Source organism: Otolemur garnettii, unplaced genomic scaffold (assembly GCF_000181295.1).
Source record: "Otolemur garnettii isolate 467f Iridium unplaced genomic scaffold, OtoGar3 scaffold00014, whole genome shotgun sequence".
Classification (NCBI taxonomy): Eukaryota; Metazoa; Chordata; class Mammalia; order Primates; family Galagidae; genus Otolemur; species Otolemur garnettii.
In genome coordinates, this window is record NW_003852409.1 from 14,700,168 (window position 1) to 14,715,039 (window position 14,872).

General features: G+C 38.0%; 1 pseudogene; it reads left to right on the forward strand.

Annotated features, from left to right (window-relative positions):
- The first annotated feature begins 13,975 nt into the window (after positions 1-13,975).
- LOC111723669 lies at positions 13,976-14,286 on the forward strand (annotated as a pseudogene).
- The last annotated feature ends 586 nt before the right edge of the window (positions 14,287-14,872 follow it).

Here is a 14,872-nt window from a genome sequence, read left to right on the forward strand (position 1 = left end):
GACCATTAAGAATTAGAAGTAATTACAACTGGTTATTTAATTGACCTTGAGACATAAAAGAAATTTCTATGTAAACAAGGGAAGAATCGGTAAGGGAAATTTTTAACAGATTGGATAACACCATAATTAGAAATTTGTAACACATTAAGGAAAACCAAAAGCAAATAACCAGTCAAGTAACTTATTTTCAGTTGTAATGAATGCTGTCTGGGTTTGGTAGGGGGGTCCTCTAGCTCACTCAAAGAAAAGGTCTAACTCTATAGACCCTCCAGCTCTTACCCCCTCCCTCCAACTCACCTGACTCAGGGCCACGTGGACCCCTTTCTTCTTTTCGACCATCCTGCCTGCCCCCAACTCAAGCAGGCCTTTGCACTGGCTGTGCTTTCCTCCAAGTGTTCTCTTTCCCCAGTTACTTCTACACTTCTGTATCAGTTTCCTCTTACTGCTATAACAAATTACCACAAGTTTACTGGCTTAAAACAACACGAAGTTATTATCTTTAAAGTTTTAAGAGGCTGGAAGTCCTAAAATCAAGGTGCCAGCATGGCGGTGTTCTTTCTGGAGGCTCTAGGGGAAAATCTATATGGGGCTAACCTCTAAAAGGGCCCAGAAGCTGCAAAGAGAACCATGCCACTCCCAACATAGCAATTGGAGCTTTTCCAGTCAGAGAGGCCGTGTGAGCAGAGACAAGGGGTTCCAAAACAGGCCCAAGCAGTCCAGTGATGAAGGAACAGGTGGACTGCTTCCTAATACCTCGACACAATGCAAGACCACTCACTTCGATACAGCCCCACAGAATTTGAAGTAGAACTCGCAAAAACTGAAAATAACTTTTCCATCTGGCAGACATGATTGGAGACTAAATAAAAGTTATTTAAATAATTAAAAAATACAGTTCTCCTTCATCCCCTTCTCCTTCCTTTCCATTACTATAATCTCTGCCTCCATAGTCACATTGCCCCCTTCTTCTTTCTGGTACACGTATCTGCCTAATCCCCTTCTGCTTTCTTAGGAAGACCTTTGTGAAGGTATTTAGAGCCCAGCAGGATAATCTCTCCATCTCAAAATCTTTCATCACGTATGTAAAGACCCCTTTTCCTCATGAGGCAATATTTATAATCTCTGGAGATTAAGACCTGATGTCTTGGGGGCTGTTATTTTGGCCATCACACCCACTAATGTGTTGGGGGGCATCAGGGTAGGAAATTTGTTCTACACTTCCAACCTTCTATGATTTTCTCAGAATAAATAAGAATAGATTTCTGGAATGGTTCAGTCATAGTCTGAGATTCTGTCCACTGCAGCTGGTCTACTTGAATATATAAAGAGTTTGGGTTACTGGCTCAAGAACACAGAGCCTGGTCTCTGATCTGGAGACATTGCCAGCTCCTTGCTTAACAGATAACAATACTTGCTATATTGGGAGGCAGGAAAATGTTTCTGCTTGGCCCGTGCCATCCTTTGAAGGTATGCTCACCTCCAATCTCTTCCACCTATTTTTACAATTGGCTTTAATGAGGTATAATTTACAATGAAATACATTAAGTGTAAAGTTCAATCAGTTTTGATAAATGTATACAACTGTGTAGTCTCTACCCTGAGACGTAGAAAATTTCTGTTACAACAGAAATTCCCCATGTGCTCCTTCCCTATGTACTCCAAATTTAGGATATTACAAATTAAGCTGACATAAATATTTGCATTAAAGTTCGAACGGTCATTATCATTTTATTTCTTTTGGATAAATACCTAGATGTGAAATTATTGAGTCATAGAGTACTTGTATTTTTAATCCATCTCTTTGGTTCATTGTTCAAATCCATTATTCTTAGGACATTCTGATTCTACTCTCTACATCTTCCTTAGTAATAAATTGATAACAATCTTTAACCAGTTTGACGATCTCTTCCTTTGTTCGGTGGTATGCCAAGCAAGGATTACTTTAAATAATCTTTCACCAATCTGAATAACCATTCCTTTCTTCCTTGGTATGTTCCACTCTAGACTATGTCCCATTTGTTCTAAGCTGGACTTCTCACTTCATGGAACATATTTCTAATTCCTGGTGATTATTTCTGCAATTTATTTGATGTTTACAGAAGACTTTTCTGGCCTTCTGGATCCACTGTGCAATGCAGGTTGAGGCTGCATGGTGCTGCAGCTCTCTGTGTCTCCATCCTGAACTGACTGTCCGTAGCTTTCTTCTGTAGGTACCTTTGTTCTTTCTAACCCACTGGTTATTCTTGGTGGCAAAAAAGAATCAAGACGCCCCATTTGAGCTACTCATTATGTGCCCCTAAGCTATCATGATACTCCTTTTGTAATCCCATTCATCCCTTTCCAGAAGTATGTTGCCACTGATATTGCCATTTAATTACTTCATATCCAATTCTGTTTGTGTTTAATTTCACCAACACTTATCTCGTGATATTGGCATAATATGAAGGATTACTCACTAAAAGAAAATACATGTGAAAAAAACTAAGAATGTGTTTAAACCAAGCCTGACTCATGTTCCAAACTTATATGAGAAGTATGAACCCTCTCCATATACACTGGAATCATCAAAATTATTAGAAGATCCTAAGATTTTTTGTTTGTTTGAGATTGAGTCTTAATTTGTCACCCTCAGTAGAGTACTGTGGCATCATAGCTCACAGCAACCTCAAACTCCTGGGCTCCAGCAATTCTCTGACCTCAGCCTCCCGAGTAGCTGAGACTACAGGCACCTGCCACAATGCTCAGCTATTTTTAGAGACAGAGCCTTGCTTTTGCTCAGGCTTGTCTTGACCCATGACCTCAGGCAATCCACCCACCACAGCCTCCCAGAGGGCTAGGATTACAGGTGTGAGCCACCTCACCCAGCCAGAACATCCTTAAGATAAGTCCCAAGTAAAAGGCAATTAGCAGAGACAGCTCTTTAAATATGATGGAGGTCAATCTATCATGTTTTTAATGCCATGCTTTTAATTTACTTGATTACATATTTCTTCTTCAGCATTAAATTTATAATAAATAAAATGAAGCTCTTTAAGAGGAGCCTTGAAGAGTTAATCTTCCAGTAGCCTTTGACTTTAAGGGAAAAAATACTTTGTTTTTATAATATATTGCTTTACAAAGAGGTTTGCAACGATATCTAAACTGTTTAGGTTGCCTTAGAGGCACATTTTTAAGCTATGGTTTTAAAAAGAAACCAACAGTTAGCTAAACATTATCACAGCAACTCAGTCACCCCCGATTCTGTGTACTGTGGGCTTACAATGCTTTCTTTTGCACCGCCACTGTGAAATTTTTTCCAGTGAACTCTGTTCAACATGATAAATATCCATGCTTAGGATGTAAAAGGCCAACTTGGCCTCCAAACCCCATTTTGTGAACAACTGTTGTTTCTTAAATATTTACGTAACCTCACAACAACAGCACGCACAACAAAATTGTGGCAAAACAGACCACCAACCTAAGATAGGACAATACACTGGATCTGGGCAAACAAGCCCAACCCCAACCAAGGTCTGTGATCTTACAAGACTGGTTGCTGGAGCCTCATTTCTGCTTCTTCCCACCTTCTCTTCCCCAGCTATTTTGGCTTCCAGCAAAATTCCTGGATGGCTCCGTAAGTCTCTCTGCTGTTGCCAAGGATCACTTTAAAGGCCTTCTCATCCATCACTGCTGCTGCCTCTCCTTAGCCCCTGACAGCCCTTCTCCTCGACGGCCCTGGAGTCAGAGGAACACGAGGTACTGAGGCATTTCCATCCCAGAAATGGGCTGTCCTCTTTCTCCCCAGAAACTCAGAGACCCCAGAAGCTTCTGGACATTACTAAACACTCATTAATAGTTTCCTCTTATTTCTCTTTTCTAGGACAGGACAAATCAGAAACCTCTGAAGGAAAAAATTGTTTTGAAAGAAAAAAGGGGAATTGTTGTGCTCTTTCCAAACAAAGAAACGACCAATTGCATAATAAGTGAAAAAAATGAAGCTCAAAACAAAGGATGTGAGCTCAGGACATGGATAAATCCTGATAAATGTTATGACCATTAACTTGCTAACTCCTCTCACTGCTCTCTCTATACCGGTGGATTTAAAGATTAGTATCACTGCAAATTCTCAAGGATGAAGTTCAAACGACTGAAAAGGTTTTTTTTCTCTGTAAGTAATTTTAGGAAAATTTCACCTCTAGCATACAATGATCTAGGAATAATTTTAGTTAAAAAATAAGAATAGCTTTTCTTCTTGAGACAGAGTCTCACTATGTCACCCTTGGTAGAATGCTGTGGCGTCACAGGTCACAGCAACCTCAAATTCTTGGGTTTAAGCAATTCTCTTGCCTCAGCCTCCCAAGTAGCTGGGACTACAGGCACCCGCCACCTTACCTGTAGTTTGGCTATGTTGTTTAGCTGGCCCAGGCTGGGTTCGAACTCCCCTGCCTTGATGTATGTGGCTGGCACCGTAACTACTGTGCTACGGGCACTGAGCCAAGAATGCCTTTTACTGGTATTTGTTTTTAAAGACTACAAAGAGCTACAACATACATTATCTCATGTTAATCCTCAAAATCACTCTGTGAAGCAAATAGGAAAGTTATACCATAATCCCCATTTTATAGATGAGGCTCAGAAATCATAAGGCGCTTGACCAAGATCTTATAAACAGTAAATGGTGATCTGCGTCTTTGGTCTGGACCTCAGTCCAGTGTATTTTCTACTGTCCCATAAGGCCTTTTCCTACCCCTTTGTTTCCCTCTCTTTTTCTGTCCCCATCCCACTCCTTTGGAAAAGTCAAGGAGCTCCTATTTTAAAAATTGAAGAGGACGTAGGCTTTTTTTTTTATTTTTAATTTGTTTTATTGTTTTCAATTTCTCTACAACAATACAGGAAGTCCCCAGTTTACAAACAAGATAGTTCTGTAGGCTTGTTCTCAAGTTGAATTTGTATGTCAGTTGAAACAGCTACATTTACCTATTACCCGTAATAGCCCATTCATAAGTGTGAGTCATACATACATTGGATATTTGTAACTCAGGGACTGCCTGTAAACCTTATATTGCCTGTGCTCAGGCTGGACACGCTGTCTTTTGTCTGTTTCTTTTTCCTTGGAAGTCACCACTATTATGAATTTTGTGTTTATTATTCTGTTGCTTAGGACGTTGGCTTTTCACAATACCTAAGGATTATTTGTGGGGGCAGCTAAGTTTGTTTTTATCCATGCACCAACATCTGGCTGCACAACTGTGGTATGCTCAGGATGGCTTCCCCAGCACGCACACAGGGCAGTCCGCCCCTCCCGCAGGGCCTGGACACATCGCCCCATCTCACCACCTCACAGATAATGTTCATCCTTGTCATTCCCCATCTGGTTTGAGGTGATCATTAAGCTAAGGACCAACTGAAAGAGGCCATTGCAGAAGTGAAATTTCTATAATATACAGTTGTGGATTGTGGGAGTTCTTGGGGAGAAATGGTCCGGGACGGGGGGTAGACCAAAAGGAGGATGCACACTTGCAAATAATTGAACAGCTCAGCCTCCATGGCTCCAACACTATCAATGGGAAATTATCAAACGGTCTTATTTTAAGATGGTCAGGTTAATGTGTTCACATTTAAACTTTTTTCTTTCTGATGAAAATTAACATACCTGTAAACAGTTTGGAAAATACAGAAAAATACAATCACACCCACAAATCACCAATCTAGTGGTAACTGCTTAACAGTTTCATGTATTATTTTAAGTATTTTTCTTTCGCAACATACTTTCCTTTTATGTAGCTGACAGCTGACAGTTCTGTAGTTCTTTTTCTTGCTGACTCTGATCTTAGGCAAATTATTTAACTTCTAAAAACCCAGGAGCATCTGCTTGTAGCTTTAGCGTCAACACACACTCATTATCATTTTTCTTATTTCTATTTCTTAAAATACCACAAATCAGAAAGGTCTAAAGAGTAAAGGAGACTTTTCCACACTCTTCCAAAATTAAGAAATAATTGACCACATAATATGGAGAAAAAAATTGGTGCAGAAACGAAAAAACAAAAGGTCAATTTCCTAAAACCTGCAAGAAATAATAAAACCAGGCATATGAGATAGTTAGGAGGATTCATTAGAAAATGTCTATAGGCTCGGCGCCTGTGGCTCAAGCGGCTAAGGCACCAGCCACATACACCTAAGGTGGCAGGTTCGAATCCAGCCTGGACCCGCCAAACAACAATAATGGCTGCAACCAAAAAATAGCCGGGTGTTGTGGCGGGGGCCCGGGGGCCCCCCCCCTTGGGGGGGGGGGGGGGGGGGGGCGCGTGGGGGGCTGTCTCCAAAAAAAAAAAAAAAAAAGAAAAGAAAAGAAAATGTCTATAAAATGCTTAACCCAGGACCTGGTTTAGAGTAAGCACTCAAAAATGTTAGCCCTTGGCCCCATCGAGGTGGTGACATCAAAAAAAAAGACTGTTGCAAATGACATGAAATCTATGTTGACCAACTTGATGAAAGTATTTCAAATTGTATATGAAAACACTACACTGTACCCCATGTTTGCATTAATGTATACAGCTATCGTTTAATAAAAATAAAAATTAAAAAGACTGTTAGCTATTGTTTTGCTATGTATTATACAAATACATACATGTAACTTTTATGTATTTGCATATAAATGAAATTTCATCCTAATTTGTCATTTAATAAGTTGTTCATTTTATTTTTTACATCACACTTTATTCACAAGAAGATTTCAAAGTAAAATGAAATTGGAGAATAAAGGTTTTTTTTTTCCAGAAAGTTTTTTTTAAGTGAGTGAGAAAATTAGGGGAGGTGTAAGAAAAACGAAGGTGAGAAAAGAGGAGAAACTAAAGTCAAGATGACTAAAAGTCATCTTTCATAAACAAGATGTTATGAAAAGTACACAAAATGTAAGCCATAGAGTGTGACTCGCATTGGTGGGGATGGGTCAGAGCTTCCACTCTAATTTAATTTGGGGCAAAGACAACGATACAACACTAACTGCCTAAAAAATAAAATAAAGCAGTTTCTGAGCATCTCAATCACTTCTGTCGTTGGAAACTAAGCGATGTGTCCCTCTGATTAAGACCATGTGAGACGCAAGGACAATGTGCACAGCTGCTTCCCTAGAATGAACAGTGCGGTTGTAGGAAATAATTTCCTTCCTTTTAAATAGTCATACGAAAGCTTCATTATAGAAAAACCTGAGGTATAATTAATCTAAAGAGGAGGAAATGGGGGGTGGAGGGAAATCCCTTGGTTATCAGTCAGATGGCAGTGACACCCAGAGATAATCACTGTCAACATGGCGCATTTCCTATTTTCTATGCAAATTTGCACATGTTAGTAACTATAGACTGTACCCACTTACAAAAACTGCATGCTTTGTGTATTACCTTTTGCTCTGAAGGCATTTAGGACAACAATTTATGTCAATATGCAAATGCCTATACCATAATTTTTACGGCTCCATAATATCTTACAGTATAAGTATGTCTTAGTTAATTTAACCAAACACCTAAAATGTCCGATGTGGATGGTTTTCAAATGTCCTCTATTACACAAGTAAACATTGTGACTATTTCCTTAGAAAACGTTAGAGAAACCCAAACTGAAGGACCCGCTAAAAAATAACTTTTACTCTTCAAAAAAATCAAGGTAAAGAAACATAAGAAAAAATTTAAAACTGTACCAGATTAAAGGAGTCTAAAAAGACAGTGGTAAATGGTTGTATAAGACATTATTGGAACAATTGACAAAAAAAAAATGAATATGGTCTGTACAGTATAGGATACTACTGTGTTAATGTTAAATTTCTTAATTTTGACAATTATTCTATATAAAAGAATGTCCTTACTCTTAGGAAATGTATGCTGAAGTATTTAGAGGTTGGGCAGCGCCTGTGGCTCAAAGGAGTAGGGTGTTGGCCCCATATACTGGAGGTGGTGGGTTCAAATCCAGCCCCAGTCAAAAACTGCAAAAAAAAAAAAAAGGACTGTAAAAAAAAAAAAATTACACAAACACTCCACAGAGAGAATGCTAAAAGGCAAATGGAACAAAATATAAAATGTTGCTGAATCTGAGCACAGGGTAAAGAGGTCCTTTGAACTGCTCTTATGTCTATTTTTCATCTGAAATAACAACAAAATAAAAGGTTACCCCCCAAAAACACCAAGAAAACTATACATAGTGATATACAAAAAAACACTATAAATAAATCAAGATGGAACACTAAAATATGTTCAAGTAACCCACAGGAAGTTATAAAAAAGAGAGGAATAATAGAGGAAACCAACAGAAAACAACGAAATCTATATCTATAGTTACCTTAAATATAAATAAATACGCCAATTAAAAAACCAAGATTGACAGTGGATTAAAAATACGAACCTGTAATATGGTATCTAAAGAAACTCACTTTAAATATAACAGCATACGTATGTTGAAAATAAAAGGATGGGAGAAGATATATCAGGCAAATAATAATCGCAAAGTTACTCCTCCAAAAAAGCTGATCGATGTTGAAAGCAAAAATAACAAAACACTTCGTTATCACATTTGCAGAGGTAAATATATGGCGGCAATACCACCAGGGAAGTAAAATTTCACGTCCAGAGGCTCTTACCCATTTCACTAAGGGTAAAAAACCAAAGTCCTTCCAAAGTCTGTGAATCACCAAGCAATCCGTCCCTGTTACCTCTCTCTCCTCCTCCCCTCGGATTCTCCCCTTTGCTCACTGGGAGATAAGACCCTAGAGAAGCTTCCCCTGACGAGAGTCTGAACGCTGGTGTTCCATTTGTCTGGAATGTGTTTACATTCAGAAGACAGAACGCTAACTCACTTCTTAACAAGGATCATCTTGAAAAGTGCCTTGGCAGTTGTCACATGCACACTCACCCCCATCCCCATGGCCCCACTCAAGTTTTGCATATCACTTACCACTTTGTAATATCCTAGATACGTGTCTTACTTACTGAGTCATTTTCTAGGATATAAGCTGCAATACAGTATGAATTTTCTGTTTTCTTCATAACTGCATCCCAAGTACATAGGACAGTGGCTGATATATAAGTTACTTAATAAATGTTTATTTGTGGACTGAATAGGCGAATGGTCGTTAGATGGAGGAGAAAGAGAAATATATTTGTGTTACCCCAGGAGACATGACCACAGTTGGCTATACAGACTCACTTTAGCCTGTAGTATGAGGAGTATCCTGATGAGGAGACCAGTCCCTTCAGAATATCAATGTAGCAGACATTAGCAAGTTGAGGGTTCTCACATACAACTCCATTTTTCACAAACGGGAGACTAAGAAAAAAAGCATATGCAATTCTGTGTCAAGCACGTTCCAACTGCATATCCTAGGTTTAGAGTCACCTTGACAGAAGTATAATAAATCTGATGTTTGCACAAAGCACCTGGATATGTGTGTCCATCATTTCTATTCCTTTTATTCGTTTTTAAAAAATTCATTGCACACAAAATGCTAAAGCTAAGGGATTTGCAGGACATCCATTAGAGATAAGAAATATCTAGCTGCTGTTTGTTCATTTTTAACTAGCAGACATCTCTAGGCCACAGACGTCACCCAGGCTAGTAATGTAAATAGGTCAGTTAAGCAAGGAATTCAAGTAGAAAATTGAAATCACAGGAGCACCATTAATGCCCACACCAGTTTGCTTCAACTAGAAATGAGAAGGAAATATACACCTACCACCCGAGCTGATGGTACTGCCCATGCTGAAGCTTCCTGGGACTCTCTCAAATGAAAACGTGGTCAATCTTTAAGAACCAACTCAAATCCCACTTCCCTCATGAAGAGACAGTGATTCCCCCAAGTGGATGAAATATTGGCTTTGTAAAGCCCCCAGCACTTTTATGGAATTTATCTTACTTTCCTGGTACTATAATTAAGAGTATTCAACATTGCTACTACCATTAGGACAGGAATCCCATGTTTTTAATCTTTTTTATCTCCTTTGGCAACTCAAAAATACATCTAACAAATCCCCATTGAATAAAACCAATGCTTTCCAAATAATCTCCCATTCCAGTAGGCTAGCAAAGATCTTTGCATATAATGGGTATTTTCTGGATTCATTTAAATGGATTCTTGAACAGACTTATATTTCTGTCAACTTTTGGTCTATTAGTTCTGTCTGAGTTCAGGTGGATGGTTGAATAGGGCCAGCAGCTACTGCTTGTTCTTATTCTTTTATTTAAATTAAATAATTTCTCATCCTCCAAATTTTATTAATTTCTGGTATAAAATGGCACACAACCTGAATGATTACCTGAATCATTCAAATGTAGGCTCCATGACTATAAGAGTTTTTATTGCTTGGTTCATTGCTTTTACATGGCCTAAGCAGTCCCTGGCACAAAGTAGATATGTAATAACAATTGTCAAATGAAGTTATTCAAAGAACCAGGCAAAACCAGCCATGTGCCAGTACACTATGGAAACTGCATAAATACTATGATTTCAGGGGTAGATCATTTCCTGAGATAATCTCTATCATCATCCTCCTCCTCCTGTAGGCACACATCTCTGTACATCAAAAGGTAGACTTTGTTTCCTTCTGTCTTGAGTCTAAACTGGCCTTATGAGTCACCTTGACTAATAGAACACATGAAGAGATGTTCTGGACCACCTACACCCAGATCTTAAAAGTCTTATAATTTCTGCTTTCCTTTTCTTGAGATCCACTGAATGATAAGAAACTATGGCAAAAGGGCCCTGCCAAGAGGCCCCCAGCCAGGCCAACAATGATCGCAAACAGGGAGTGAAATGTTCCAGCCTCAGCTGAGTTTGCAGCTGAATTCAGCTATGTAACTCTAGCCAGCACATGGAATAGAGAGCTGTCCCCCCAAGCTCTCTCTGCTTAGTTGCAGAATCATGAGTAATCATTTGTTATAAGATGCTAAATTGGGGGGTGGTTTGTTACACACCCTAGATAACTGAGACAATCCCAATAGTTTCTTTTCCACCTATCTATCCTTTATGTACACAGGCATAAAGAATACTATAGAATAATTATCACTTAATGTGTGTGTCTAGGTGGTATATTTTTGATGAGGCTTTTGGGGTTATGCTTTGAGCTTTTTTATCATTTTGCTTTAAAAAGTATTTTATAGTGCTTCTTTACTCTTTTGAGATATTTTATCAACATAAAGAGAATGTTCACAAAGTATGTATAGGGCATAAATATTAAGACAAATACCTATGAAAAGAAAGTTTAAAAAACAAAACTCTGTGCCCACCACTGAGCTTAAGAAATAGAATATTACATTATATTTTAAACTCCCTAGCTACATCCCTCATGACCCAACATCTTCCCTAAATATCTGCTTTATCCTTCCCTTTCTTTTCTTTGAAAATTTCCCCAAATACGATTATATGACCAAATATAAAATCATATGGCTTTATTGTTGTGAATAAGCGAAAACATGTTTTCTCAAGAACCGGATTTTTCATTCGGAATTATGTCCTTGAATTTCATTCATGTTTTATGAATGAATAAAATTCCATTTTTAGTGCTGTACTATGTACACACAATTTTCTTATCCATTCTACTATTGTTGGGCACTTCAGTTTGTCTCTGGATACTGCTTATTAACTAAAACGCCTGCTGTAAATACTCTTATACATGACTCCTATTGCAAGAACATCTGGTGTGTATCTGAAGTGGCCTGATGTATTCAACTTGACTAGATAATGCCAAATTTTCTGTATAATATTGTGAGGTAAATTCATACTGCATTAGGAGGAGGGTAAACAGGTGGTAAGGAAGCGGCTAAGGGTTCTTGAAAGCAGAAATCAAACTGTAACTAGGAACCAAATTGCAGCTAAGAACTGTTCCCTGGTGGGAACATACAGAGTCAAAGTTCCTAGTGACCTGTAAGTGCATTACCTGACCTAGAGCCCGTTACCAGCTAATCGCACCTGCGCTGTAACCTATTATATAATCACAACCTGCCAATTACCCAAAGGCAGCGTAACAACCAATCCTGCTGTGGGAGAGGCAGGACAAACCAGTTTATAAAAGACATTTGTGCCCACACTTTGGCGTCTCTTCTCCACTGATGGACAGGGATCCATCTGGTTCTTCAAGATGTGTTCTCATTGTAGCCTGTTGCTTCTGTGCTACAATAAATGTATGTGTATATGTGATTGTGATCACTCGGTCATCAGCTAGACGCCAGTGCTCATTCTCGGCGCTGGGAACCAAGAGCCAGGGAACAATCGCATCCAAAGGAGTTAACACCGGCAGCAATGCTGGCTAACACCCACGGAGCTGCAGCTCAGCTCTGTGCATTGGCAGACACATTTTTCCCCCCTATGGAAGCTATGAAAGTGTATATCAGAGTGTTTTAACTTTCACTTACTTAATAACTAAAGAAGTTAAAGATCTGTCCATTGTTTATGGGCTATTGAGTTAATTTTCTTCTGAGAGGTGCTATTCAAAACTTTTGTCTGTTTTTCTGTTGGGTTGCTTATTTATTTTTCTTATTTACATGTAGGGCTTTTTAATGCTCTCTTCTGCTTACTACTCTTGTGACAGTTTCATGTGTTGCAAAATATTCTCTGGGTTTGTCTTTTCTTTTTATAATGGCACTTGATGAAGTTTACAATTGTAGTGTAGCCAAATTTATCACTCATGGTTAAGGGGTGGGTGTGTGTGTTCTCTAAGAACCTCATTCCAAGTTTATAAAGGTAATTTCCTTGGAAAGTTGTACCGTTCTACCTTTTACACTGAAATTTTTCACACATGTGGAATTATTGGGAGGAAGCTATGATGTGAAGAGAAATTCAACTTCATCTTTTTACATGAGTAACTAGATTTGTAGCCCTATCATAAAGTCTATCTTCAATGCAATTCATATATTCATATATGTATATATATGATTCTGGTTTTGAGTTTTCTGCTGTGTCATTTGTCTGTGTGTCTCTGCCTCTGCAGATATCAGAATACTATACTATTGCTTTATAATCATTCGTGTGCAAATCTACCTCCCTTGTTCTTCAGAAATGAGTAAACTATTAATATTTTCTTTGCCATGTCAATTTTAGATCCAGAATGGCAAGTTCCTCCCAAACTAACAAGTCAATACTTTGACTTAAATTACACCAAATTTACTGATCAGTTGATGGCGCATTGCAATTTTCATGATTTCGAGACTTCCAATCCACGGGCATGTATGGACTTCAATGTTATTTTAATAAAATATTTTAATTTTGTCCTAAAAAGTTTTGCAAATATTCTTGCATTCATTCCTAGGTAATACAGAATTGCATTAACTATTGGATGTAGAAAGATAGCAATACAAATGATTCGTGTATGCTGAATTTTATATCAAGCAAACTTACCAAAATTTTGTATTAATTCTAATTTGTCTATAAATTCTTTTGAAATACCAATGAAAATAATATTATTTGTGAATAATAATCTTCTCTTTAAGTCATGCCTTTTTTTTTCCTTGCCAAATTGATCTGGCAAAGGTTTTCATTAGAACGTTAAATAGAAGGCATTCTTAGAACCATCTCATTCAAACACAGAAAATATCTCCTTTAACTCCTAAGGACAATGTTTGCCCTATGCTTTTTAGAGGTAACCTTTTTAAGGTTAATCTAGTTTTTTTCTATTATTTTGCAAACAGTGAATGGATATTCAATTTTATAAAAATATTTCCGCACTGTTGGAATGATTATATGTTTTTTCCATTTTTCAGTGTGGTGACTCACAACAAATGAAGGTCCTAATATTGTAATTATTAGAGCAACCTGGAATTCCTGGAATGAATCCAAGCTGATCATGACAAATTATTTTATACAGTGTTCAACTTGATTACCTAAATGTTATAGAATCTGTAACTTTTCATTCTTTTAGTATCCCTGCCAAAGTGTTGGTCTATGTTAGCTTATCATATCATTAGCAAATAAAACTTAAACAGGTAACACAATCTTTGATCCAGTGGAGTAGTTAACATGAGCAAAGCTCACCCTCCTGAGTTGAAAAAATTTATGGACAAGACATTATCATTGAGTCTCACTGTCACACATTGAAATTAAATGGTGGCAGACATGTCCAAGGAATATTGTAGGGATTTGATCCCTTTATGAATTTTGGGACAGATGAATGTGTGGCGATGGCAACCAGTGGGCAGCAGAACAATATTGGAATAGTGGTAATATGAAGAAATAGCTTCATCATATGAGAAGCCTTAGAACGAGTACAAATAATGGTTCTTCAGCAGAGAAGTCCATGTCCCCTCTTCAATGAGCTTGTTTTACTATGACGTCAAAATCGAGTCTTATGCATTTTCATATTCAACTTTTTGTTAAATAAACTTTTCTAATGGTGAAAAAATAAATTAAAATAGGTAACACTTTATCTATATAAAGGACATATGATTAACTCAAATAAAAGACGTTGAAAACCTATACAGACAAAACTATACAACTTTTTTAAAAAGTCATTAATAAAGTTATCTTTAAAAATAGAGAGCCAGGTTCAGCGCCCATACCACAGTGGTTACAGCATCAGCCACATACACTGAGGCTAGTGGGTGAGCTAAACAATGACAAAAATAATAGCCAGGCATGGTAGTGGGTGCCTATAGTCCCAGCTACTTGGGAGACTGAGGCAAGAGAATCACTCAAGCCTAAGAGTTTGACGTTGCTGTGAGCTGTGACGCCCCGACACTCTACCCAGGGCGACATAGTGAGACTCTGTCTCTCAAAAAAAAAAAAAAAAAAAAATGGAGAGCCATACCATGTTATGATTTGAAAAACTCAAAATTACAAAGATATGAATTATCCCCAAATTCATTAATAGACTAATCTTCCAGTCTCAAACAAAATCCAGCAGGTTTCTTTATGTGG